Consider the following 25,533-nt stretch of genomic DNA (forward strand, 5'->3'; position numbering starts at 1 on the left):
CCCTCACACAAAACAGTCAAGTGCAAGTCATGTCATCATTTCTATGGTGTCATGGTCTTCTTTGAAAATGAAGGATGAACATGAAAGCAAACCAAATTGGAACTTCAGGCTTCTTGGCTTTCTGGGATTGAAGAAGTATTAGGAGAAATAACAGAGTATCTGGCACTTTGAAGTTTAAAGAGGAAGGCAAGGGTAGCTGGGGGTGAGAGGTCCATTACCCTGACCCTTATCCACTCCTCCTCACTCCCCATGGTTGGTTATCTCCCAGGACTCTGAAATCTGCCCCAGCAGCAATGCCACCTGCAATCTTGACTGGCAGCTGACATCACTGTTCCAGGTCAGGATCTTAGTGACAGTAGTGTTTTGAAGCAACTCATACCATCCTCACCACCAACAGTGCCTGGTCTCTCTCTGCTCTCCCACTGGGAAAAGCCTCAGATACTAAACTTCTTACTGCCATGACTCATGAGAAGACTAGAGTTTTTTTTTTTACTTCTGTGACCCTTGCCCTTGACTCAAGCCTGATTCTACTCACCTCCATGACTCTTCCTAGAAACAGAGCCATAGATAACAGACTTCTTGCACCAGACCCCATCTCCCTTCTCTAGTGTGTGAGAATGAACTGATTGTATCCACATTTAGACACCTAGGATCCTCGATGAAGGGAACTTGAGTCAAATGGAATTATGATCCTGTCCAATGGTTAGCAAATTCCTACCTCTTCCTAATTCTGTGATTCAGAGTGGTTAGCTGCCTAGGTAAAAACCCCCTTCTCTTGCTACCTCTCCCCTGTATTTATCTACTTCATCCGTATAATCTAGAGTCCCTAGCTGGTTTTACCCTTCCCTTTGTACTCTCTGGGGTACTTATCCTATCGTTAATAAAATGCTGTTCCTCTTCATTCCAACTTCAGCTTTTACACTAGGGATATCAGCATATATGTTTTTATCTCCCCTAATATCCTGGCCCTTAGTTCATTAATCTCAGTCTCTATGACCTTCACTCCACTTCGGCTACATATGGGGACCATCACACCCTTGATCCCACCATCATCCATAGTTGCTTTACCTTTATGATCCAGAACTCAGAAATTTTTCTGACTACCATCTCTTATGTCTACATTTGTAACTTGTGCCTCATTCTTCCTAAAGCTATTATTTTTTTCAAATCATGGCCTCCAGGCACTCTGCCACTACCTCCTCTCCTCTCCCAGTCCTTTACCTTAGCTCTAGATTTTCTTTACTTCCTTTATGGTCTTGACCCTATAGTAAAAATTTCTACACAATTCAATCCTTTACTCTTGAGTTCTTCCCCCCTACCCTCACCCCCCTGCCTTGATGCTCATGCCATGCCAGACTCCAACCCAGGGTTTATCTGACTATACACTTTTTTCTTACATATATGCTTCTGAATGAAGTCACACAACTGTACTGATTGGGTCCATTACAAATTTGTTGTCTAATCTCATTTGGGCCCTCACTGCTGTATAGCAATCCTTTTATTGTTCCCTAATTTGCTCTACTGAACTCTCCAAATTGGCTGTTCCAGACTTCTCTGGCTTCCTTTGGCTTCCAGCCTCTCCTCTCCCGAATCCACTCTCCACATAGCTGTCAAAATAGAACCACCCTAAAGTTTGAGTTTGACTCTTTCATGACCCTCCTTTAGTGGCTTGTAGAATAAAGCACCAACTCCTCATCTTGCCAATTTTTTCTTTTAGATTGTAAAAATATTTTAATGCCAAACGTACAAAACTCTGATTAATAAACTTGTCATACAAATCATCAACTTTCATTAGTAGAAAGTACCTTTTCTCTATTTTTGAAACAAAATATTTCGTTAAAACATCTTCCTTTGAACATAAATTCTGCCAGACAAATCTATTTAACAACTACATTTAAATCAATTCTTTTCAATGCATAGAGAGTTGGGACAATTTTTCAATCACTCCTTCTAAGTCCTCATTCTGATTCTTTGTATTTTTATCTTCGTTCACTTTTCTTATTCCGAAATTATAGATTGTGTGTATCCCATTCTTTGGATTTTCCCTTTCTTTTTTCCCCAACTTTGCATTATTTCATAAATGTCTTTCACAATTTGTCTGGATTCTTTCTACTTGTTAGTTTTGATTTGTAGAGGCTGTTCCAAACCACCCATTGCAGGATTTAGCTCTGAATGAGTACCACTCTGGTAAGTGTGATGGTCACTTAAATCATTGATGTTAACATCTGTCTCTAGAAAACAAAAATCACAAACCCAAATAAAATAGCTGATATATTACAAAATTATAGTCTGATGAATACAAAGGCAAAAATTTTGGAATATTTTTTGTTCATTAGTTCAGCCTAAGTTTTTACAAAAATAATATCTTCATTGTATATCAGGTTTCAAATTAGCTTTTTTGTGTGTTTTTCTCATGTAAATATTATGCAACCCTAAAATGGCTCCAGTGGTAGAAATTAAAAGTCAATAGAGAAACAACAGTCCATAGAAAACTTATGAAAGCTAGCTGGTCTTCAACATGGCTTTTCTTAGAAAACAACATATCAATGAAAAGTATAAGAAGACTGAAATAATTATAGAGAGGGCTAGAGAGACTCAAGATGCTAGTTATAGGGGTGGAGACACTTCCTTTGTGGAAAAAGCTGCTTTTGTTTTGAACTTGTGTCTCAGCATCATTTGATGAGAACAGTTACATTCCAAATTGAAGTTAGAGAACGTTGGAAGAGTCCATTGGCTCAGCAGGCTGGTGATTTACCAGGAACCTCCAATTGGTATTGGAATATGCTGCAAACTAACAGGATCTGTAAGTTAGAAGTTGTAACTTTGGAAAGAGTCCAATTCTTGGGTGGAAAAGTTGGTCATCTGGAAAGTCAAGGCTTTAGCTAAGTGCTGTATTCAGGTGGTGTCAGCCTAGCAAAGTTCTATTAGTATACAAACTCTAGATTGTACCCAATGATGCAGAAATGAAGAAAATAAGCCAAGAAACAAGTAGTAATCAAAAGCAATTTCCTCAAATTTTGTCCAATTGTTTGAAGTCAAGCAACAATGACAAATATCTTTTCCTTTGTAGCTAACAAATAATTTGCCTTTAGAAAAATATGACACTAGAAGGGGAAGTGCAGACCTCTGCAGAGAACAACTCAGCCTGTATCTCTGGTTACTGAGGCATCAAATGGCGGACGTTGTATTTTGAATTATCTTTAAATGGTGTCATGGGTTTATCTGCAATGCCGCATGTTCCAATCCCCACCTTACCATCTATGGTCTCAGGGGAAGCAAAGATGCTCTTTCTGGTGTGGCCTTTTTTGTTCTTTGAGTTGATCTTGGTGTAGAATTTTTGCCATTTGTTCTTCTGAGCCTCCCTTTGCTGATCCATTTCCTTGGCTTGCTGAGCTTTTTTTATGGCTTTCTTCTTCTTATATTCTTGCTGCAGGGCTAGCTTTTCCTTCTTTGCCTTGGTTTCACTGTCAGTCTTCTCTATGGGCTTCAGGTCCAGCAGACACTTGACTTCAACACTGCTATAGCCAACAAATGAGATAACTGCAGTATCATTCTCTTCATCGATCTCCTTGATCATGGCTTTGTAACGGTGACCATCTTTACTCCAGACAGCCAGGCAGTCATCTCCCACTTTCCAGGAGGGACAGAGCTGATTGGAGCCAAGATTGTTATCACTGATGCCTGTCTGGGAAGATGAAGGTTGGTCCTGGGAAGAAAGAATCTGTTTGGTCAGCACTACCGCTTGTTGCAGATCTTTTTTCAATTTGAGCAAGTCTTCATTTTCTGGATTCTGAGATAAGGCCTCCTCGACTTGCTGAAGTTGAACCTTGTAGTTAATCCTCTGTTTTACTAGTTCTTCATTCATTTTGTGGTACCAAGGGGGTGGCTCCTGCTCTCTCTTCACAGATGCAATGACAGCTCTACCTGGAACCTACGAAAAGAGTCAGTCAGTAAGTTGGGAGAGAAAGTGAAGTTCAACTCTCATAGTTGAGTTTCAACTGACTCTTCCAAATTTATTGCATACTATTCCACTTTATGTACTCCATGTTCCAGTCCAGATGACTTATCTACCGTTTTCTAAACTCAGCCATCCCATCTCTTGCTCTGTGCCTCTGAATAGGCAGTCACTCATGCCTAGAACACATGTCCTCCTCCATGGTGTCTGCTGGAATCTCCAGCTAAATTTGAGGTTCAACTCAAGTGACATTTCCTACAGGAAGACTTTCTAGATTTCCAAGTTGGTAATGATCAATTAAGCATGTATGGAGTGCCTACCAGGGGCCATGCCCTGAGGATACAAAGACAAAAGTCAAACAACCCCAGTCCTCAAGGACCTTACATTCTACTGAAGGGACAACATGCATGTATAAAGATACCTAGAAAATAAATACATGTTATGTATGGGAGTTGAGGCATTAGAAGCTGGGGATCAGGAAAGACTTGATGTAGAAGATGGAAGTAGAGCTGAACTTGAAAGGAAACTAGGGATTTTAAGGGGTAGAGATGAGGAGGGAGTACATTCCAGGCAAGGAAGATGACCAGTCTAGAGATGAAGAGTGGGAACAATACATGAAAGGGACGGTAAGAAGACCAGTTAGGTTGTACCATGGAGTATGAAGAAGAGTGACACACAAAAAGGCTAGGAGGGTAGGTTGGGGCTAGGTTGTAAAGGGCTGCAAATAACAGGGAGCCATTGGGGCCTACTGAGTAAGGAAAGGATGTGGTAAGACATGGGCTTCAGGAAACTCACTCAGGCATCTGGAGTGTGGAATGGAATGGGGAGAGACTTGAGGAAGGGAGAACAATTAGGAAGCCATTGCAATGGTCCAGTTGAGAGGCGATAAGGACTTAGGCCAAGGTTGGGGCTGTGTTAGTAGTGAGGAGACAGATGTAAGAAATGTTATGGAGAAAGAAACTGGAAGATTTAGCAACTGTCTATGTTGGGTGAGTGAGAATGAGAAGTTGAGGATGACACCTAGTTTGTAGACCTGGAAGACTGGAAGGATAGTGGGAAGTTTGGAAGAGGGCAAGATAAGCAGTTTTGGTTAGGATATGTTGTATCTGAAATGTCTATAGGACAGTCAACTTGAAACTAGAGCTCAGGGGAGAGACTGGGGTTGGATAGAGAGATATAGGAGTCATATGCATAGAGATGATAATTAAGCCCATTGGTTTAATCATGAGTATGAGATCATGAAACAAGAGAATATAGAGAGAAAAGAGAAGAGGGTCCTGGACACAACCTTGGGAGACATTCATACTTAGGGAGCAGGATATGGATGGAAATCTAGCAAAGGAGACTGGGAAGCAAGTTAGAAGACAGGTAGACAGGTGGAAGGAGAATAAGGAGAAAGAAGTGTTCTGAAAACCTACTGGGAAGAGCATATCCAAGAGAAGAGGATAGTCAACAGTATCAAAAGCTTTGGATTGATCAAGAAAAACACGAACTGAGAGAAGGCCATTGGCTTTGGCAATTCTTAAATGACTATGTATATAGTTACCTGTGTACATGTTATATACATCAAAGAGAATGTAAGCTCCTTGAGGACAGGAACACGTTAATTTTTGTCTTGTTATCTCTAGTACCTGGCATTGTATATATGTTTGTAGGATTAGACTGGAAGGTCTTTCTCTTCTACAAATTTCTGTTTCCTCAACTGTAACTCATGGGGGTGGGACAGGATGGTCCTTTTGTTCTCTGACATGTTGTGATCCCAAGTCTCTTCTCTTTCCTGGGCTGCAGTTTCCTTTTTTTGAATTAGTACCTAAGGCCTCTTTCAGCTGTAATGTCTTTTGTTTCTAATTTCTTTCCCCTCTCAGGGCCCCAGTCTTTCCCTTCTAGAACATGTCAGGGCTGTAGTTGCTGGATTCTAAGGCCCCTTTCTAGTCTTGAGATCATAGGTTCATTCCCCTCTCTAGGCCTTAATTTCCAAGTATGTAACATGAGAGCTTTTGATAGGATAGTACCTAAGATCTTTTTCAGCTCTGACAACCTATGATCTGAAATCCCTTCCCCTCTCTTAGACTTCAGTTTCTGTCACTGCTGAAATCTTGTGATTATAAATCCCTTGTCCTCATAAGTCATTGGTTTCTCCATCTGTAATATGACGGCTTTGGACTAGATGACCTCTAAGGACCCTTCCTGCACTGACATTGATCCTAAATTTCTTTTTCTCTCTGGACCTCAGTTTCCTCCTTTTAATATAAGGGAATTGGACAAGATGGTCTCTTTACAGTGGTGACTTTTTTTGACCCTACATGCCTTTTACTTTCAGGGGCTGTTTCCCCTTTGGAAACATGAGAAGGGTAGACTAGGTGGTCTCTTCCATTTGTAAATTCCTATGATCCTAAGACTGTTCCCCTTACTGGACCTCACTCTTGTTAGCTGAAACATGAAGACTCTGAACCAAATGATTTTTAAGACTTCTTCTAGTCTTAACATCTTGTGATGTTAGGTCCCTTGCATTCATTGGTTATCAGTTTCCAAATCTGTAACATGAAAGTTTTAGATAAGATAGTCTCTAAGGTCCCTTCCGTCTTGGACATCCTTTGACCCTAAATCCCTCCCCCTCTGTGGGTCTCAGTTCCCAATAGTGACAGAAAGTGATTAACTAGATGACTTCAGAGTCAGTGGGAGACCACAGGTTTCCCAGGCCTTTTAGTCTATTTTAACATAAATAACTTATATTTTTGTAAATGGCACTTTCCTGCAGAGGAGAGCTGGGTTTGAACCTCAGGTCTGTTACTACCTCTATGACCTCAGATGAATCTCTTCCTCTCCCTGGGTCTTAGTTTTCTCATCTGTAGGATGAGAGTGTGGACTCGGTGGTCTCTGAGATATCTTCCAGTTCCAGACCTAACATCCTCTGATGCTAGGATCACAATATGTGAGAGCTAGAGGGACCCTAGTGAAACTAGTCAGTCCAGATCTTTCCTGTTACAGAGGGAAACTGAGGCCCAAATAAGAGAAATCATTTAGGATTACAGTTTATCAGCCCTATAGGAACCTTAAAAATAAACAAACACAACTCTGTCATGTTACAGAGGGAAAAACAACCAGAGAGAGAAAAGGGACTTAGGATCACAAAATATCAGAACTGAAGGAGTCTGAAAGACCATGGGATCAAATTGCCTCATGTTCCAGAGGAAGAAACTGGGACATAAGATTACAGAATGTCCCAGATAGAAGTGATGCTAGAGATAATCTACCACCAGCCACTCATATTACTTAGGGGGAAGCTGAGACCCAGAGAGGAAAAGGGATTTAAGATCATGGCACAAAAAGGCTAGGAGACTTTTAACTTGCTAGTTCAATTCCCTCATATTACAATGGGGAAAACAAGTTCAGGGAAGGAAGAGACTTCGAATCAAAGAATGTTGGAGCAGATTAAGAGATCAAATTCAAATTGTTCATAGTCAGCAAGTTAGTTCTGGTATCTTGTGATATTCAGCCAAAATCTTCATGTTACAGATTTGGAAACTGATGACCAGTAAGTTCAAGGGAAAGAGAGGGTAAAGGACTTGGGATCATGGGATGGCAGAGAATGAAGTGGCCCTAAAGACTCGTTAGTCTAAGTCCCTCATGTTACAGTGCAAAGAAGGGAAAACTATTTAGGATGATAAAATTTTAAGGCTGAAAATTAGTACAACCACCTTATTTTATTGGAGGAAAAACTGAGGTCCAGAGTGGTGAAGGAATTAAGGATGACAAGATATCTGAGTTGGAGATTATCTAAAAGAACAGCTATTCCAAATCCCCATGCCATAGAAAGGGAAACAGAATCTCAGAGTAGGTAATTGGGATTTAGGATTACAAGATGTCAAAGCAGGAAGGAGGCTGAAAGACCTTATAATTCTTAACCCTTTTGTGTGTGTGTGTGTGTGTGTGTCTCCAGGATGCCTCTGGCAGACTGGTGAAGCCTATGGACTCCTTCCCAGCATAATGTTTTTAAATGCATTAGATTGCAAAGGAAGGCAATCATGTTGAAATAGTCATCAGGGCACACACACACACACACACACACACACACACACAGATTCACAAATCCCAGGTTAAGAACTGATCTAGTCCAATCTCTACCCCCCCACCTTCATGTTATCCAAGGGATAAATGAGGTGCAAAAAGATGCAAAAAATTTAGAATGGTCCATCGCCCAGCCTGAAAGAGACCTTAATGAACTAGTTCAACCCCCTCCTGTTACACAGCCTGGAAGAGAGGACCACAGAGATAATGAGAATATATGATAATAGACCATCATAACATGAAGGTTCCTGAGACTAATTCAGCCTCCTTAAATTATAGAGGGAGCAACTGGGTTACTGAGAAGGGAAAGGATTTAGGAGTCTAGTATTTTAGAAGTGGGAGAATGCCTAGAGACCATTGATTTCCTAGGCCTTAGTTTATTTTAACATAAATGACTACAATATTTTTGGCAATGGCTCTTTCTGTGTTCAGTGATTTAATAACTGATTTTTAAAATTAATATAATTTATCTGTCTTCATGCATTTTGATCTGCATTGTTGGAGGGAAATCTTGAATGGATAAAATCTCTTGAGTATTGAGTAGGATTTATTATGTTTGTAGCTTTCCTAACATTGAATGACCCCTGCATTCTTAGTATAAATTCCACCAGGGCATAGTGAGTAATTTCTTGAAATATTTTACTGTTGTCCTTGAAAGTACTTCATTCAATATTTCTATATTGATATATGTCAGTGATATAATAATAATAATTAAATAATCAGTACTCCTGGCCTTAGGTTCCCTCTGAATACCATGAGGGGTCTGGACTAACTAGTTTACTAAGTCTCTTTCCTGTTTTGAAATTCTCTGGTACTACCTTTTTAATCTTTTCTTCTCTTTTGCTCAGTTTCCCTCTTTGTAACAAAATGGAATTAGACTAGATGGCCTCTAAAGTCTCTCCTTGCTCTGATATCCCATGATCCTAAGTCCTTTTCCTTGTCAGGGCTTTGACTTTCTGCTCTGTAATGTGAACTATCTAGACTAGTTAGTCAGTAAAGCTTCTTGAACCTGTGCTATCTTGTGTTTACAAGTCCTTCCCCTCGGCTTTCCTCAGTTACTTAACCTGTAACTTGAGAGGCTTGGACTAGCTATTCTCTAAAGCTTCCTCCTACCCTTACATCTTGCAGTCCTAGTCCTATCTCTCTGTCTGGGCCTCAAAGCCTCCCCCTAGTGACATAAAGATGTTTGACTATTTTACTTTACACTAAAGGAAAAAAAACCTATAAGATCAACAAATTGTTCCCAAACAAAAACAAAAGTGGAAATGTTAAAAAAAACAAAGAAGAATCAAAATTGAATTATTTGAAAAGATTAAAAAACCTAAGAGCTATTTTTTATAGATCAACAGTGATCCATTAACTAATTTGAAAAAAAGAAAAAAATTAACAGAATAAAAAATGAAAAGGGGGAATTTACAACAAATGGAAGGCAAATAAAGATTACCAGAAACTTTTATACCTTATTTTTTGCCAATGAAACAGAAATTGAGAAGAACTAGATGAATGTTTATAAAAACACTAAGTACCTAGGTTAGCAAAACAGTAAATAAAAAATCTAAACAATATCATCTCAGAAAGAAAAAAAAATGAGGAAACCATACATGAATTAAAGGAAAAAAAATACTTGGGTCCAGATGGATTTTAAAGAGAATTCTATCCAAAATTTAAGAGTCAGCCCCTAGTCTACATAAACTGTTCTCTACAGCAGAGAAAGCATGCATGCACCTTACCAAACTCTTTTTATGAAGCGGTCGAATGATTCAGATGTCCAAATGAGAGAGAAAGAGAGAGAGAGAGAGAGAGAGAGAGAGAGAAACAGACAGAGAGAGAGAGAAACAGACAGAGAGAGAGACAGAGAGAGAGGAGAGAGACACAGAGACAGAGGGGGAGAGAGAGAGAGGGAGAGAGAGAGAGAGGAGAGAGAGGGAGAGAAGTAAAGCATCTGTTGGGTTCTGTGATGGAGCCCAACTCTTGCCTGCTTTTCCCTCTATTTTCCTCAGTTTTTCTCTTTCTAAGACGTACAAGTTGGAGCAGACTATGTCTCCTTGGTCTGGCATCCTGTTATTATTTCAAGTCCCTTCCATCTTTGATCAAATGGGATGAATGTGTGAAAAGCACTTTCAGCTTTTACTCAATCTAGACATGCCAGCTAGTATTAGTCTCTGGGTTTCAGTTTTCCCCTCAATATCATGGGCTGTTATAGATAACCAGGTAGCAAAGTGGTTGCGGTTCTGGTCTTGGAATTGGGAAGACTTGAGTTGAAATTCTGTTTCAGACACTTCCTAGCCTGGTGACTTGGGTAAGGCATCCAATCTTCCTATTATTTCAGTTTCTTCATCTATAAAAGGGGGGAGGGAGGCTTGGAGGAAATAAGAAAAGGGGTTCAGACATCTTGGGATGGCCTCTAAGGTCCCCAAGTCCTTGATCTCATAACCATCTGGTTCTTACTATCCTTTTTAGTGGTCAAATCTGTATTAATTAGTCCTGTCTTCCTCAGAGTTTTCCTTTTTGACATGAAAAAGTTGGACTAACTGCTCTCTGAAGTCCCACTCAGCTGTCCCTGCCAGTGATCCTAAGTCTTTCCCCTCATTTATTAGTCTTTCACCCTCTCTAACATGAAGAGTCTAGATTAGCTTGTCTCTCAAGGCCCTTTTGGCTCTGGCAATCTAAGATACTAAACAACTTCCCCTCTCCTTGCCTCAGTTTCCTCTTCTGTGACAGGTGGGGTTGGGCTATCTGGCCTCTAACATTGCTTTTACCTGGGATACCCTGTTGTTGTAAACACTAAAACATTAGGTTTCTACAAAATGTTGCAGTTTCAAGGTGGTATAAGATAGCAAGAACCACCGACCAATCAACTTTCAGGAGAAGCAGCTAGCCAAACTGCAAAGTTCTTGATAAAGAGAGCCAGACTTGGAACTAGCCTAAACCAGCTGGGGCCAATGACTGGGAGAAAGCTTTCCTTCATCGCTTTTGTTTAATGAATTCATTTCATATTAGACTCATCATCTGCATGTGCAATGCTTGACCAGGGAGGGCATCATGACAAGGAGTTGTATGAAGTGGGAATGTATCAGAGATTATAACTCAGAAGGATCTGGACCAAGCCACATCTGGAAGGGAGGGACATCTAAAAATGAACACTACAAAGCTTGCTCTTGCTTCTGTACAGGTGCACTTCTCTCACAATAGGGAATGTGCCCTCTTCTTGCCAGAATTGTAATAAAAAATTCTTTTTTCACTGTGGACTTTAGTTTTGTTATCGGGCCAGGATGTGAGCCTTTACTCCAGATGGGCAGGGGGCTTGGAGAGGGGCCTATTTATAACACTGTGATCCTCAGTTCTTTCCTGTGTTTGGGCCTTAATTTCCTCTTCTGTAACAGGTTGGGTTGGGCTATCTGGCCTCTAAAGTTGCTTTTATCTGGGACACCCTGTAATGTTCAGTTCTTTCCTATGTTTGAGTCTTAGTCCCTCACCTCAAATTTCTGTAGTAAGCTAATAACCCCTGTAGGTTGGTTTCACCACATATACTCCCACTGTCTTGAGTTCCTTCCCCTTTCTATGTCTTGATTTCCACATGTGAAACAAGAAAAGGATGAACTAGAAGTCTGCTAGGCTCTTGTATGCTATGACATGTCTTGAGTGTAAGACCCCTTCTCTGAGGTGACTGCTCCAGGATCACCCACACATACAGAGGTTAGATTTAGGGCATCATCACATCTAATATTCTCATTTTACAGAGGAGGAAACTGAGGTCCAGGGAGGGGAGTGGTGTTGTCTAAGATTGTCTAAGCGTAAAGGCTGAGGCAAGTTTAGAACCCGTATCCTCTGACTCCAGAGCTAGGGCTTTTTGACCTATAGTGTATGATCTCAAGTCCCTTTCCTTGTGTGGTCCTTATTTTTCCCCTCTGTAACATGAGGGGTCTGGCTCAGCTAGTTTCTAAGTCTCCGTCCTCCTTGGCCATTTTCAGATGCTTGACGTATCTTTCCCCTAATTTATTTTTTCCCCACCTTTTTAAGCATGAATACATTGGACTAGGTAGTCACTATGACTCCATCCTAAGTCTTCCAACCTCTCTAAGGTGGGGTTCTGGGAAATGTTTAACAATTGGTTTTCCCAAAAAACCAAAACAACCTAATGACCCCTATATACACAATACACCTTTCAACTTAACATTTCTTCTATCACTTTCTTAAGTCCAGATAATCAACAGAACAAGAAATCAAGCCCCGATTGGTAGTGTTTGCTGATTTATAAGGCATGAATATTCTCTTTGTGAATTGAACAGTTGAACCCCATGCTGAATCCAGCACACCCCTGGAGATGAGGGTCTCTAAGGCCACTTCTTTCTCTGCTTTCCCATTACTTTAAGACATTTCCTCCTGTGGACCTCATTTCCCTCTCTTTAACATGAGGACTTTGGACCACATGGCCTCGAAAGGCTTTTGGTTCTAAAATCACCCTGCATCATGAGAGGGCTCGGTCATCAGCTCTCCAAGGGCCTTTTCAACTCCAGCCTCATGCCTGCCTATGTCCCTTTCCTTCTCTAACTTTATTTTTTTGTTTTTAATTTTAATTTAATATTTTATTTTTCCCAATTACATGTAAAAAGCAATTTTAACCTTCTTTTTACAAATTTTGAGTTCCACATTCTCTTCCTCCCTCCCCCCATCACTGAGAAGGCAAGTAATTTGATACAGGTTATATATGTCTAATCATGCAAAACACATTTCCATGTCAGTCATGCTGTGCAAGAAAACACCAAAAAAAGTAGGGTATAAATTTTAAACAAGAGTTCTTAACTCTTTTTGTGTCAAAGCTAGTCCTGTAAAGTTTAAAGATAACCCCTTCTTGTCTTCTGCAGGAAGCCTTCCCTAACACCTCTCAATTCTAGTGCCTTCCCTCTCTTAATTATTTCCTATTTGTCCTGCATATAGATTATACATATTTGTTTGCTTATGTTCTCCTCCCCCATTAGATTGTGAACTCCTTGAAGGCAGGGAGTATCTTTTGACTCTTTTTCTATCATGAGTTAAGTGCTGAAGTTATAAAAAGAGGTAAAAGATACTCCTTCTCTAACTTTCAATGAATTGACTAGATCTTCTCTAATTTCCTTTCCAGATGTGATATCCTGCGATCCCAAAGTCCTTTTTCCTCTCTGGGACTCAGTTTCTTTCCATGTAACACAAACTATCTAGACTAGCTGGTCTCTTAAGTCCCTTTCACCTGGGTCATCACCTTGAATTTTAAAATTCTTTCTATTTGGCTTTCCTCAGTTTCTCAGTTTTGTAACATGATGGGGTTGAGACTTGCTAGTATCTTTTTTCTTTTTTTTAAACTATATTAATTTATTTGTTTTCAGTTTTCCACAATCATTTCCATAAGTCTTATTTCTCCCCCTCCCTCCTCACTTCCTTCCCAAAAGGCATGCGATCTTTTTTTTGTTTTTGTTTTCAACCTCTTGATAATTTTTGCTTTTCTACCACTTTATTTTTTTCTTTTCTTTTTCTACCACTTTTGCACCCAAATATATCCCTCCCCCCACCCTCCCCAGTGAACCATCCCTTTGTTTTTTTTTTTTTTTGAGCCATCCCTTTATAACAAAAAATACATAAAGGGTTTAGAAAAACATTTGAAAAAAACATCTAGGAAAAACATCTCAGAAAAACTATCCAAGCAGTGCATCACAACTAGGACAGACATTGTATCCAATATACCACACCTAGACTCTCAAACCGTCTCTGCCAAGAAGGGAAGAAAGCACATTTTTCTCTACTCTCCTTCATAGTCAAGCTTTAGTCATAATTACACAACTTAATACTCATAGAATTCTAATGCTCATTACAGCTCTGGAAGTATACTTTCTTCAATCCCTTCTTTCCCCCTTCTGCTCCACAGTCTACACTTCCGTAGTGTGGAAGAATTGGACAAAATGTCTTCTTAAAACCCTTCCTGTTGGGGCATACTGTAAACCTTTTGGGGCCTCAGTTTCTCCCACCATAACATTAAACTTGAGTTTGTGCCTCTTGGCAGCCCTGATAACCTGGGATCCCAAGTCCCTTCTCTTTCCTGGGAGTCAGCATCCCCTTCTGTAACTTCAGCTGTCTCAAAGTCCCTTTTTACTGGAACTTCCTTGGAGGCTAAGTCCCTTTACATTTCTGTTTTTAAATAAAATGTTCAAGGTAACAGACTTATATCCAACTCACCTGGAAAGAAGGTACAGGCTCCTGGGTGTATGAAGCAGCAGGGGCAGGATACAGGCTTCAGTGCTGGGGCTGCAGAAGGTCTCAGGGGCAGGAAGAGAGAGGCTCACTGCTTAATCTTTTATTTTCACCTCCCTCACTATACCTCCCCCCTCCCAGCTCCTCTCAGAGGGGTGCCGGCTTCTGGCTGGTTGGTTTGTTACATTTGATGTAACAGACTGGGAGGGGATAAGTTTTGGTTAATAGAAACAAGTGTGGGGGTTGGTATGTACAAGAAAACTTGATGGGGGGGTGAGAGGTGGGAAGAAGGGATATGCTCAGTGTCTAGGACTGTGACAGCCTCCTGAGCGACTCCTTTGACCCATGTGGGGCTCATGGAATCCAGAGGCCTCCAGATTTTGGGAGAGGGCTTTCCCATTTCTGGTTCAGTCTTGTGCAGAAACAAGTGCCAACATGATTATTCCCATTTCACAGATGAGAAAACCAAAACTCAGAGAGGTTATGCAACTGATCCCAGGTCACACAGCTGCTTAGCTGGTAAATGTTTGAATCTAACCACTTGTCTCCTGACTTCAATTCCAGGGCTCTTTCCTCTAGATTACACCTAGCTATACCTGACGAGTACTTCAAGCCACACTGGCTTGAAAACCTCCAGAAAGATTGCCTTCCTACTCGGACAAGCCCAGTGCCTTCAGTAATAGAGTCACAGGGATGATCTTCTCTTTAGCCATGTTCCCTCTGCCTCTTCTGCCCAGCAGCCTAAGATTCAATTAGCTTTCTAGCTGCCCTGGGCTAAGTGCTGGGGATACAAAGAAAGGGAAAAGACAGTCCTTGCTCTCAAGGGTCTCACTCTCTGGGGGGAGGTACACACAACATGTGAACAATTACGTACAAGCCAGCTTTTCTTATTTCAGTCGTGTCTGACTGTGACCTCATTTGGAGTTTTCTTGGCAAAAATATTGGAGTGGTTTGCTATTTTCTTCTCTAGCCCATTTTACAGACGAAGAGACTAAGGCAAGCTGGGTGAAGTGACTTGCCCAGGAGACTCAGCTAGTATGTTTGTGACCTTGGATTTGAACTCAAGTCTTCTTGACTTCGGGCCCAGCACTCTATGAACTATTCTATCTGGTTACCCGAAATAAGCTATAGACAGGATAAATTGGAGATAAGTAATAGAGTGAAGGCACTAGCATAGAGGGGGGAGTGGGACAGGCTTCTTATAGAAGCTGGAGCTTGGAGGAAGCCAGGGAAGCCAGGAGGCAGAGATGAGGAGGGAGAACATTCTAGGCATGGAGGACACCCAGGGAAAATGGCAGGAATAGGGCAGAGATTGGGGAGGAGTAACAGGAATAAGGTGGAGAGGGGGAAGAAGAAGGTCCTCAGGGGACAGAGAGAGCTTTATTAGGAGTGAGATTGGTTTCAGTGAGTACAGGAAGATGGAAGGAGTGGGAGAGGAAGAGGTTGAAGATGTAAGAAAGTTTGTTATTTCTGAACCACAGAGGGTAGGGTGGATAGATGTAGAGTTGAACTTTGGAGGAGGGTTGTGTTAAGGGGGAATGGGCAGTCACGGACCAAAAATGACTTCAAATAATGACATCTAGGGCTTCAGAATCACTGAGATGATAATATGATGATGAGATGGAAGTTTATTAACCAATGAGGAATGAGTTCAAGCAGGTTACCAACATCCCTTCATGACCTATGAAGCTTATACTCCATGATCTTAAGCACCTTCCTCTCTCTACTTCTCTTTTCCTCATCTGATAATGTACGAGTAGCACTAGTTTGTATGTCATATCCCCACCTCATTGCATGTGGTAGGGGACTTGGAATACCCCTTGCTCCCCCTTACCACTTCCAGGGTCTCCCCTCTATCACCTTCACTAAGCAACCTCTTTTCCTTTGAAGTTCACTCTATCCAGATTTATTGCCCAGTCCATAACCTGATGGCTCTTAGCCTTTGTTCCCCAGGACATTCTTCTGCCTTCCTCAATTCAGTCAGTTCAGTGCCTGACTCACAGTCTTTCTCTGCTTCTCAACTTCTGTCCTCATGGGGAGAGGGGGACTTCAACTTATATATCAATGCTTCCTCAAATACTCTAAGCTCCCAGTTCCTCAATATTCTCCATTCTCATGATCCTCCATTACATCTCAACTACACAGAGATAGATGGTCATACCTTTTATCTTCTCATCACCTGTAAGCATTCCACTTCCAAGTTCATGAACTAAGAATTCCTTTATCTGATCATAATCTTTTTTGTTCCATCTTTCCCCTCTATCTTTATAAATCCTAACCTCTAATTCTTCCACTCCTCAGTTCTTCCCAAGGTCATAGACCCTGACTTGGTTATACACTTTTCCCTTCATTATCTCAACCTTTTGGTGAGCCAATTCAACTCTGCCCCATCCTCTACACTCAAATCCCCTGCTCCCTTGTCCTATTACCAAATATGCCTTGGCGGAGGTCAGCTCTGTTTATTCCCATAGTCCACTGCCTTTGCTCCAATTTATGTAGTGCTGAAGGATCTGGAAGTAGTCATGAAACCATGCTGAATGGGTCCAGTACAAATCTGTGTTACACAATCTCATTTGGGCCCCCATGTGCTATACCAGACCCTTCTATACCTCCCTAATAGATTTGCTCTTTCATATGCCATAGAGGTTATTCCAAATGTTCTTGTCTCTCCTCAAGCCTCCCAAGGCCTCTACCACACCACTCCAAACTGAAGACCTTGCCTCATACTTCATTGAAAAAAATTGAGACCATAAATTTTCCCTTCTTTCTTTTCCACAAACCAGAATCCAACTATATACTGTTTTTCTAGAGAAACACTTGAAACAGAAACACAGTTAAAATAAAGGACTGGAACAGAATCTAATATGCTTCAGTTGAATTAAAAAAAGGCAGGGGTTCCAATCATAATCTCAGATGCAAAAATAGATCTCAAAAGCAAAAATAGACCTAATTAAAAGGGATAGTTAAGGAAACTACATTTTGCTAAAAGGTACCATAGACGATGAAGTAATGTCAAAAATTTTTACAAGTTTCTCTGATAAAGGCCTCATTTCTCAAATATATACTGAGAATAGAACTGAGTCAAATTAATAAAAATAAGAGCCATTCTCCAATTGATAAATGATCAAAGGACAAGAACAAGCAGTTTTCAGAAGAAGAAATAAAAGCTATAAATAGTTGTATAAAAAGACATTCTAAATCACTATTGATTAGATAAATGCAAATTAAAACAACTCTGAGGTACCACCTCACATCTATCAGAAATTACAAATACTGGAGGGGAAGAGGGAAAAATAGATACACTAATGAATAGTTGATGAATTTATGAATTGGTCCAATCATTCCTGAGATCAGTTTGGAACTAGGCTCAAAGGATTGTAAAACTATGCATGACCCAGCTATAACATTACTAGGTCTGTACCCCAAAGAGATCAAAGAAAAAGGAAGAGGACCTACATGTACAAAAATGTTTATAGCAGCTTTCTTAGTGGTGGCAAAGAATTGGAAATTGAGGGGATGCCCAGGAATTGGGGGATAGCTGAACAAATTGTGGCATATAATTGTGATATAGTGTTGCTGTGCTGTGGGAAGTGACTAGGGGAGTGGTTTCAGGAAAAAAAAAACATGTCAAGACCTATGTGAACTGATGTAAAATGAAGTGAGAAGAATTGGGAGACCATTGTGCACAGTAACAGCAATGTTGTAATGATGATCAACTGTGAAAGATTTGGCTACTCTGATCAATATAGTGATCCAAGACAGTTCTGAAGTACTCATGTTGAAAAATGCTAACCACCTCCAGAGAAAGAACTGATAGATTCTGAATGCAGAGAAGCACATTTTTTTAACTTTCTTTATTTTTTTTTCTTGTTTTTTTTTTAAATCTGTATTTTCTTTTGCTGCATGGCTAATATGGAAATATGTGTTGTGTGGCTTCACATGTATAATCTGTATTAAGTTGCTTGCATTCTCTAGGAGGGAGTGGGAGAAGGAGGGAGAGAGAGAATTTAGAATGCAAAATTAAAAAAAAAGAACCTTAAAAATGTTCTTTTTTTTACATGCAATAGAGAAATATTTAATGAAATAAAAATGTATTGGGGGAAAAACCAGCTTCACAAGTGTAAGATGAGAGAGTCCTGGATAGACAGTAGTTACTCTATGAAAGGTCAGAAGAGGGAGGTATTAATGGACTCTTAGCCTAATATGAGCCAGCAGTATGATATGGGTGATGTGATGGACGGCCTCAAAAGCTCATGAGATCTTGGGCTACATTCAGAGAGGCAGAGCTTCCAGGAACAGTAAGGGAATATTGTCCCATAATCCTCTGCCCTTGTCAGCTGTAACCTGGAGCACTGTGCCCAGTTCTGGGCACCACAATCCAAGAAGGTGATAAGCTGGAGAGTATCCAGAGGAGGATAGCCAGGAGGGTGAAAGGGAGGGGAAAAGGGAAGGGAACAAGCATTTATCAAGCACCTACTATGTGTCAGGAACAGTGCTAATAAGCACTTTATAAATATTATCTCATTTGGGCCTAACAAGAACCCTGGAATGTAGCTACTATTATTATTTCCATTTTACAGGTAAGGAAACTGAGGCAGACAGGGGTGAAGTGACTTGCCTAGCGTCACGCAGCTAGGAAGTGTCTGAGATGGATTTGGACTCAGGTCTTCCTGATTTAGGGTCTAGGGCTCTCCACTGTGCTACCAGCTGCAGCTGAGTCCATGTTATATGAGGATTGATGGAAGGATCTAGGCATGTTTCACCTGGAGAAGAGAAAGGAAGGTTTGGGGGCACACAGCAATTCTCTTCCAGTATTAGGAGAGTTACCCCATGGAAGAGGAACTGGAATTGTTCCACTTGACCCAGGAGGAACGGGAGCAAGGTGCTGAGAGGCCATTTTTAAGTTCAATGAGCAATGTGGGACTCTCTCTCCTTGGGGAGTCTTCAAGCAGAGGCTGAATGAGCATTTGCTTCATATGTCATAGTGGAATTTTTTTTAAAAATTGCATTTGTTTTAATCAACTAGAATCTGGCTTCTCATTTCCCTCTTATTCTCATTCTCATTCTCCTACTCTACCTTCCCCCACCCCAAACTCCACAACTGAGAACACAAGAAAAACAAAAGCCATCACAATCAAGGACTCCTTCCTTTTATATATGAGTTGGAATGGATGACTGTTAAGATCTTTTCCAACTCTCAAATTATGTGATTCTGTAATTCTCTGACATCTAGGGCATCTGCACAAAGATGATCATTGGACCCATGGGAGCAGATGGAATCAGCAGATGGGATAGTATAGAGAGAGAAGAGAAAGGGGCCTTGGTGGTTAATGAGTGGGGTCTGGAGGAGGAGCCAGCAAAGTAGACAAGAGAAGGAGCAGTCAGACATATTTCATTGGAACTCTTTTCTTCTTTTTTTTGTATCATTCTTATCCACCAAATATTCACAATAGAAACTCTCTCATAACCAATCAGTATAGGCAAACAAAACAAATTCACACATTGATCATGTCCAAAAATTTATGTTTTATTCTGTACCCATAGTGCAAAGGATAGAAAGTGTGCTTATCATCAGTTTTCTGAAGTCATGATTTGTTCTTGCATTGATTAACATTCTGAAGTCTTTCAGAATTGTTTTCCTTTACATTATTGTGTTCATCTTGTAAATTGACCTTTGGTTCCTCTCACTTCACTCTGGATTGGTTCATAGACATCTTCTCGGGCTTCTCTGAATTCATCAGAATTATCATTTCTTACAATAATATTCTTTTTTTCCAATCTATTTATTTTTAGTTTTCAACATTCATTTCCACAAGATTTTGAGTTCCAAATTTTCTTCTCATCTCTCCCCTTCCTCCACCCCAAACACCCTGCGTTCTGATTAAATCTTCCCCTAATCTACCGTCCCTTCTATCACATCCCTCCCTTCCCTTATGCCCATCTTCTTTCTTTTCATGTAGGGCAAGATAGATTTCTATACCCCATTACTGTATTTCTTATTATCCAGTTGCGTGTAAAAACAATTTTTAACATTTGTTTTTTAAAACTTTGAGTTCCAACTTTTCTCCTTTCCTCCCTCACTGGATTGTGCCCTGCCCCCTGCATGGCCTGATGGACACTTTCCAGTGACCTTCCAGGCTGTCTTGGGCTGAAGATTTACTTTACTCCATCATTCTGTGCCTTCTGCAGCTCCAGAATTTGTTTAGAGCCATTTTTTACAGACATTTGACTGGGCTTGGAGGCAGTGCTCTAGAAAGTCCGTGCTGTTACTCTGCCATCTTGGCTAGGTTCACCTCCCCCATATCTTTTCTTATGAGAAAACAGTCATCTCTCTTATTGGACCCTCCCTTATAACTGTCCAATTCAGTTCAACAAGGATTCCTTTAAAATTTTTCCTTTGGTTTAAATTTTTTATTGCTACCTTTTGTTTTTATATCACTTTCGTTTCCAAATATATCCCTCCTCTCTCCTGTATCCCAGGAACCATCCCCTGTAACAAAGAATAAAAATCAAAGAAAAAAACCATTTTCAGTAAAGATTAGCCAACATAGCAACTCAGTTTGATAGTGCATGTGTTTCATTCCCATAGACCTCTACTGCTGCAAAGAAAAGAGAAAAGTATATTTTTTTTCATTGTGATCAAGTTTAAAACAAGATTCTGTTAAGTGCCTACTCTGTGTCAGACACTGCTAGAACCTCTGGACTAAAATAAAACATTCTTAGCCTAAATATACAATGGGTACACAGACAACATATGAACATATACAAACAAAGGCGAGGGGTTCCAGTTTTGTGTGCCAAGTAGTCCTTGAGCTAATTCTTGAATGGCTCATATTGCATTTAGGGGGAGAAACTCTTCTAAGTTCAAAGGAAGAGGGAAGTGATGCAGAAACAAAAAGAGCTTGTGTGAGATGTTCCTAGCCTCCATGACTTCTGGCCAAGTTAGAAAAGAAAGGGAGGGGCTCATTGTAGCCCCATATGGAGGGGGAGGAATAATCTAGGGTCATCAGAAAATTTTCTACCAGGTTTTCTCTTTACCACTCACCTCCTCAGGATCAGATAAAAGCAATTTCGAGTGGTAGCCAAAAATCTAGAAACTAAGGGAGTGCCCTCCAACTGGGGGATGGCTAAACAAGTTGGTGTGTGGATGTCATGGAATGTTACTGTGCCATAAGAAATAACGAAACCGTTTCAGAGAAACCTGGGAAGACTTCTAAGAGTAGAACCAGAAGAACAATTTATACAATAGCTTTACACGTAGGAACAGCCTTGAAAGAGCTCAGAACTCTGATCAATGCAATGATAAAACATGACTGCAAAGAAAGAACTCTGAAACATGCCATTCATTTCCTGACAAAGAGGTGGTGAACTTGAAATGTACAAAGAGACCTACATTTTTGGATATGGCTAACGTAGGGATTTGTTTGTGCTAGACTATGTAAGTATGTATGTATGGATTTGGTTTTCCAGTTTTTATTTGTTTGCTCAGTGCAGGGAGGGGAATGAGTGGGAGGGATAGATGAATTTAAAAATAATTGTTCTTTGAAAAATAAATTTTTTTAAGAAAAGGAAGGAATTCATAGATAAAAGGCTATAACTTCTACATTATTTCGGTCACTGTCAAGTAAAGTCATCAAGAATTTATTTATTAAAGTGCTTACTACATGCCAGCCACTGGGCTGTGTCAGGGATACAAAGAATGGTGCATTATGTAAATAGTTGTAATTCTGCTTTCTACACGTTGCATCAGTTCCTGTATTCATCATCTCTTTTTTTCCTTCTAATGTTTATTTATTTATTTTTAGCTTTCAACATTCATGTCCAAAAAATTTTGAGTTCCAAATTTTCTCCTGTGGTCCAGACCACGCTCCCTTCTCCTGTGTGAAGGAGCCCTCCCTCTTACCTTTAAAGTTGTCTATGGTGTTTGTGGGTTGAGCCATCTGGGAACTGCTGCTGCTCCCTGAAGCCTGTTCCAGGCCCTGTCCCTGCCACGTGGCATTGGGCTGTGCTCTGCCCATCATCTCTTAAAAAAAACTAAAATTAACCTCTCTCTCCTACTACCTTACCCCTCACTGAGTAAATAAAAACCTTATGAGATACCCAAAATAAAGTTCTTAATACATAGCTTTATAGTCTGGCATAACAAATTCCACTGTTAGCCATGTCTAGAAATGTGGGCCTCTTTCTAGTGTAGTCATCATTTCTTACAGTGTAATCATATTCCATTGCATTCATTCATTGCCACAATTTATTCAGCCATTTCCCCAATAGGCATTTACTTTGTTTGTTTGTTTGTTTTTGCAATCACAAAACGTCTTTCTATAAGTATTTTGGTCTATGTGGAACTTTTCCTCTGTCTTTGAATTCATTACAGCAATGGGACATGTGCCCAGTAGTGGCAAATCCGTTTTCCTGCCCTTTACCATGCATACAAGTCACCTAACTTTTTGGGCCTCAGTTCCCTTATCTGTAAAAAGAGGGAGTTGGACACTGTAGCCTTTAAGGTGCCATTCACTTCTAGATCTTTGGTCCTTAGATCCACAATAATTAGTCTTAATGAATATAATGGAAAGTTTTCTTTTGTTCTCTGGGTTGTGATTGTAAGCATTGGTGATCACTATCTAGGACTAGTGTTGGAGATGGAGAGGGTGGAGAACAATAGGGTAAATGGGGATGATATTCTTCAAAAAGTGTTCTTTTTTTGACTAAATCCCTGAATACACAGAAGACAGTTTCAGTTCTTTAATGGTTCTGGTAACTGGGCATAGGTGAGAGATGAAAGGAGGAAGTCTGAGTTAGGCAACAGGACGAATTACAGGGTATGTTCAGAAATTGGAGTTTTTATTGCCATGTTGGCCTGAACAGAGGCTGAACTTTACTTGCAAATCTGCCTTGTATGAGATACAGCTTATGATTGTTGTTTATTTTTCATTTATTTTCAAATAAATCTCACTTTAGAGATATGGGTACTATAAGGGCAGTCTAGATTTAATATTGAACCAGTCCTGCATTGAACATATAATTCTGGCCTGGTCATAGTATATGATCTCTGTGATTTATTGCTGTCATTTCTTTGATAGTATTTTATTTAAAATTTTTGCATCAATATCATTAGGGAGATTGGTTTTTTGAAAAAAACCAATAAATAGATAAACCATTGGCCAATATAATTTAAAAAAAAAAAGAAGAAAATAAAATTGCTGGTATAAAAAATGAAAAGGGTGAATTCACAACCAATGAAGAAGAAATAAAAGCATTTAGGAGCTATTTTGCTCAACTATAGTCCAATAAAACTGACCATCTGAATGGAATGGATGAATATTTATAAAAATATAAATTACCTAGATTGGCAACCTAGATTAAGACATATATTGAGAGTGTTACCAGATAGCCGTCACTTGACTGCTGTTTCTTTCTTTCTTCCTTCCTTTCTTTTCTTTCCTTTCCTTTTCTTTCTTTCTTTCTTTCTTTCTTTCTTTCTTTCTTTCTTTCTTTCTTTCTTTCTTTCTTTCTTTCTTTCTTTCTTTCTTTCTTTCTTTCTTTCTTTCTTTCTTTCTTTCTCTTTCTCTCTGTCCCTTCCTCCCTCCCTCTCTCTCCTTCCTTCCTTCCTTTCTTGCTTCCTTCCTCTCTCTTCTTTCTCTTCCTTTTTCTTTACATATCTATATGCATGTATTTTTGTGTATATATTATACACTCAAACACATATACACACCTATATGTATATGTTATGTGTATAAGGCATTCCAAAGGTCTTAGTGCAGTTTTAAGCTTAATAGGTTTCGTTGGGGCCAGAACTGTGCATCTGGCAGCAGAGAGCAGGGTGGACATGTTTGTTTGTGTCCCCCTCTCCCATTCTTCCCCCATATGTGACTTGCATTGACTACTTCTCAGATCTCAGGAGTAAGTTGAGGTGGCTCTACTGCCTGCAGCTGGCCAGGGAGAAGGGTGTAATGGTTGACCAGGACTGAGATATCATTTGTGCTGGTTCTGAGTCAGGGGACTCAGGGAAGAAATACAAGTTAAAAGCTGAGTAGACCATGACTGACTGATTTCAAGAAGTGTCTAAATATGCAGACTTGTAGCATATTTAACCCTCCAGGGACCTGCCAAGGACTTGATTGGGAAAATCCTAGGTCTGGAAAATGGTAAATACTGCAAGATAAGCAGCCAGGTGATGCAGTGGATAGAGGGCCAGGCCTGGAGTCAGGAAGACTCATCTTCCTGAGTTCACATCTGGCCTCAGACACTTCTTAGCTGTGTGACCCTGGGCAAGTCCCTTAACCCTGTTGCCTCACTTTCATCATCTGTAAAATGAACTGGAAAAGGAAATGCAAACCACTCTTTATCTTTGCCAAGAAAATTCCAAATAAGATCATGTAGAGTAAAACATGATGGAAATGACTGAACAACAGCAGCAAATACTGCAAGACTGACTGCATTAAAGCTAGAAGGGACCTTAGAGTCATTGAGTACAATGCTCTCATCTTAAAGATGAGGAAACTGAGGCCCAGAGAGGTTAAGTGTTTTGTTCAGGGTCACATAAATATGTGCCTAAGGCAAGATTTGAATTCGGTTTTTTCTGACTCCAACTGCAGCTCTGTCTACTTACTATACCATACTTCCTCTAGCTTTGAAGGGGAAAAGGCCTCACTGGGAAAGGTAGTGAGAGTCAGATTTGAAGGTCTGCTTTTGCAGGTTTGTGGGGAGAAGAGGAAGAAACTATTGACTGTTTGGAATTAGACGGGAAATTATTCTAGAAGTTTGTGAAATGGATGTCTAACTTTAGACTGCTTAATAGGAACAAGTAAGAATAGGTCAGTAATTCAGTGGACAAGTATTTATTCATTCATTTACTTATTTCTTTGTTTGTTTATTGAGACTGGATGTCCTTATTTTGCACATGCTGGAATTGCCACTCACTGGCCTGATCTCACAGCTGACTGGTGTGGGAACTTTGACCTGTTCCATTTCTGATCTGGGCCAGTTCACCACTCCCTAGGCAGCCTGGTTGTCCTTGGTTCCTCAAGATCTTTGCGCCAGAATGGACAGTCAATCTGTTTAGCTCGCTGTGTTTCAGAACATCACAGTTGCAGCAGTCCATTCAGCTTGTTATTTGATTGACTGGAGAGAAGGAAGTGAGAAAGGAGGGTACAGGTAGAGGAAGAGCCAGAAAGAGAGAAAGAAAGAAGAACCACAGAGCGGAAGATGAGATGAACCCCTCCTTGCCCTTCCCCCTCCAAAAGAGGAAGGGAATGTGGGGAAGAGGCAAAGGGAAATATGGCCAGGTC

At 40.3% G+C, this 25,533-nt stretch overlaps 1 pseudogene; it reads right to left on the bottom strand.

Moving 5' to 3' along the window:
• Nucleotides 1-2,779: 2,779 nt before the first annotated feature.
• LOC140515528 (survival of motor neuron-related-splicing factor 30 pseudogene) lies at nucleotides 2,780-3,920 on the bottom strand (annotated as a pseudogene).
• Between the last annotated feature and the right edge of the window lie 21,613 nt (nucleotides 3,921-25,533).

This window comes from Notamacropus eugenii, chromosome X (genome assembly GCF_028372415.1).
Source record: "Notamacropus eugenii isolate mMacEug1 chromosome X, mMacEug1.pri_v2, whole genome shotgun sequence".
NCBI classification, from domain to species: Eukaryota; Metazoa; Chordata; class Mammalia; order Diprotodontia; family Macropodidae; genus Notamacropus; species Notamacropus eugenii.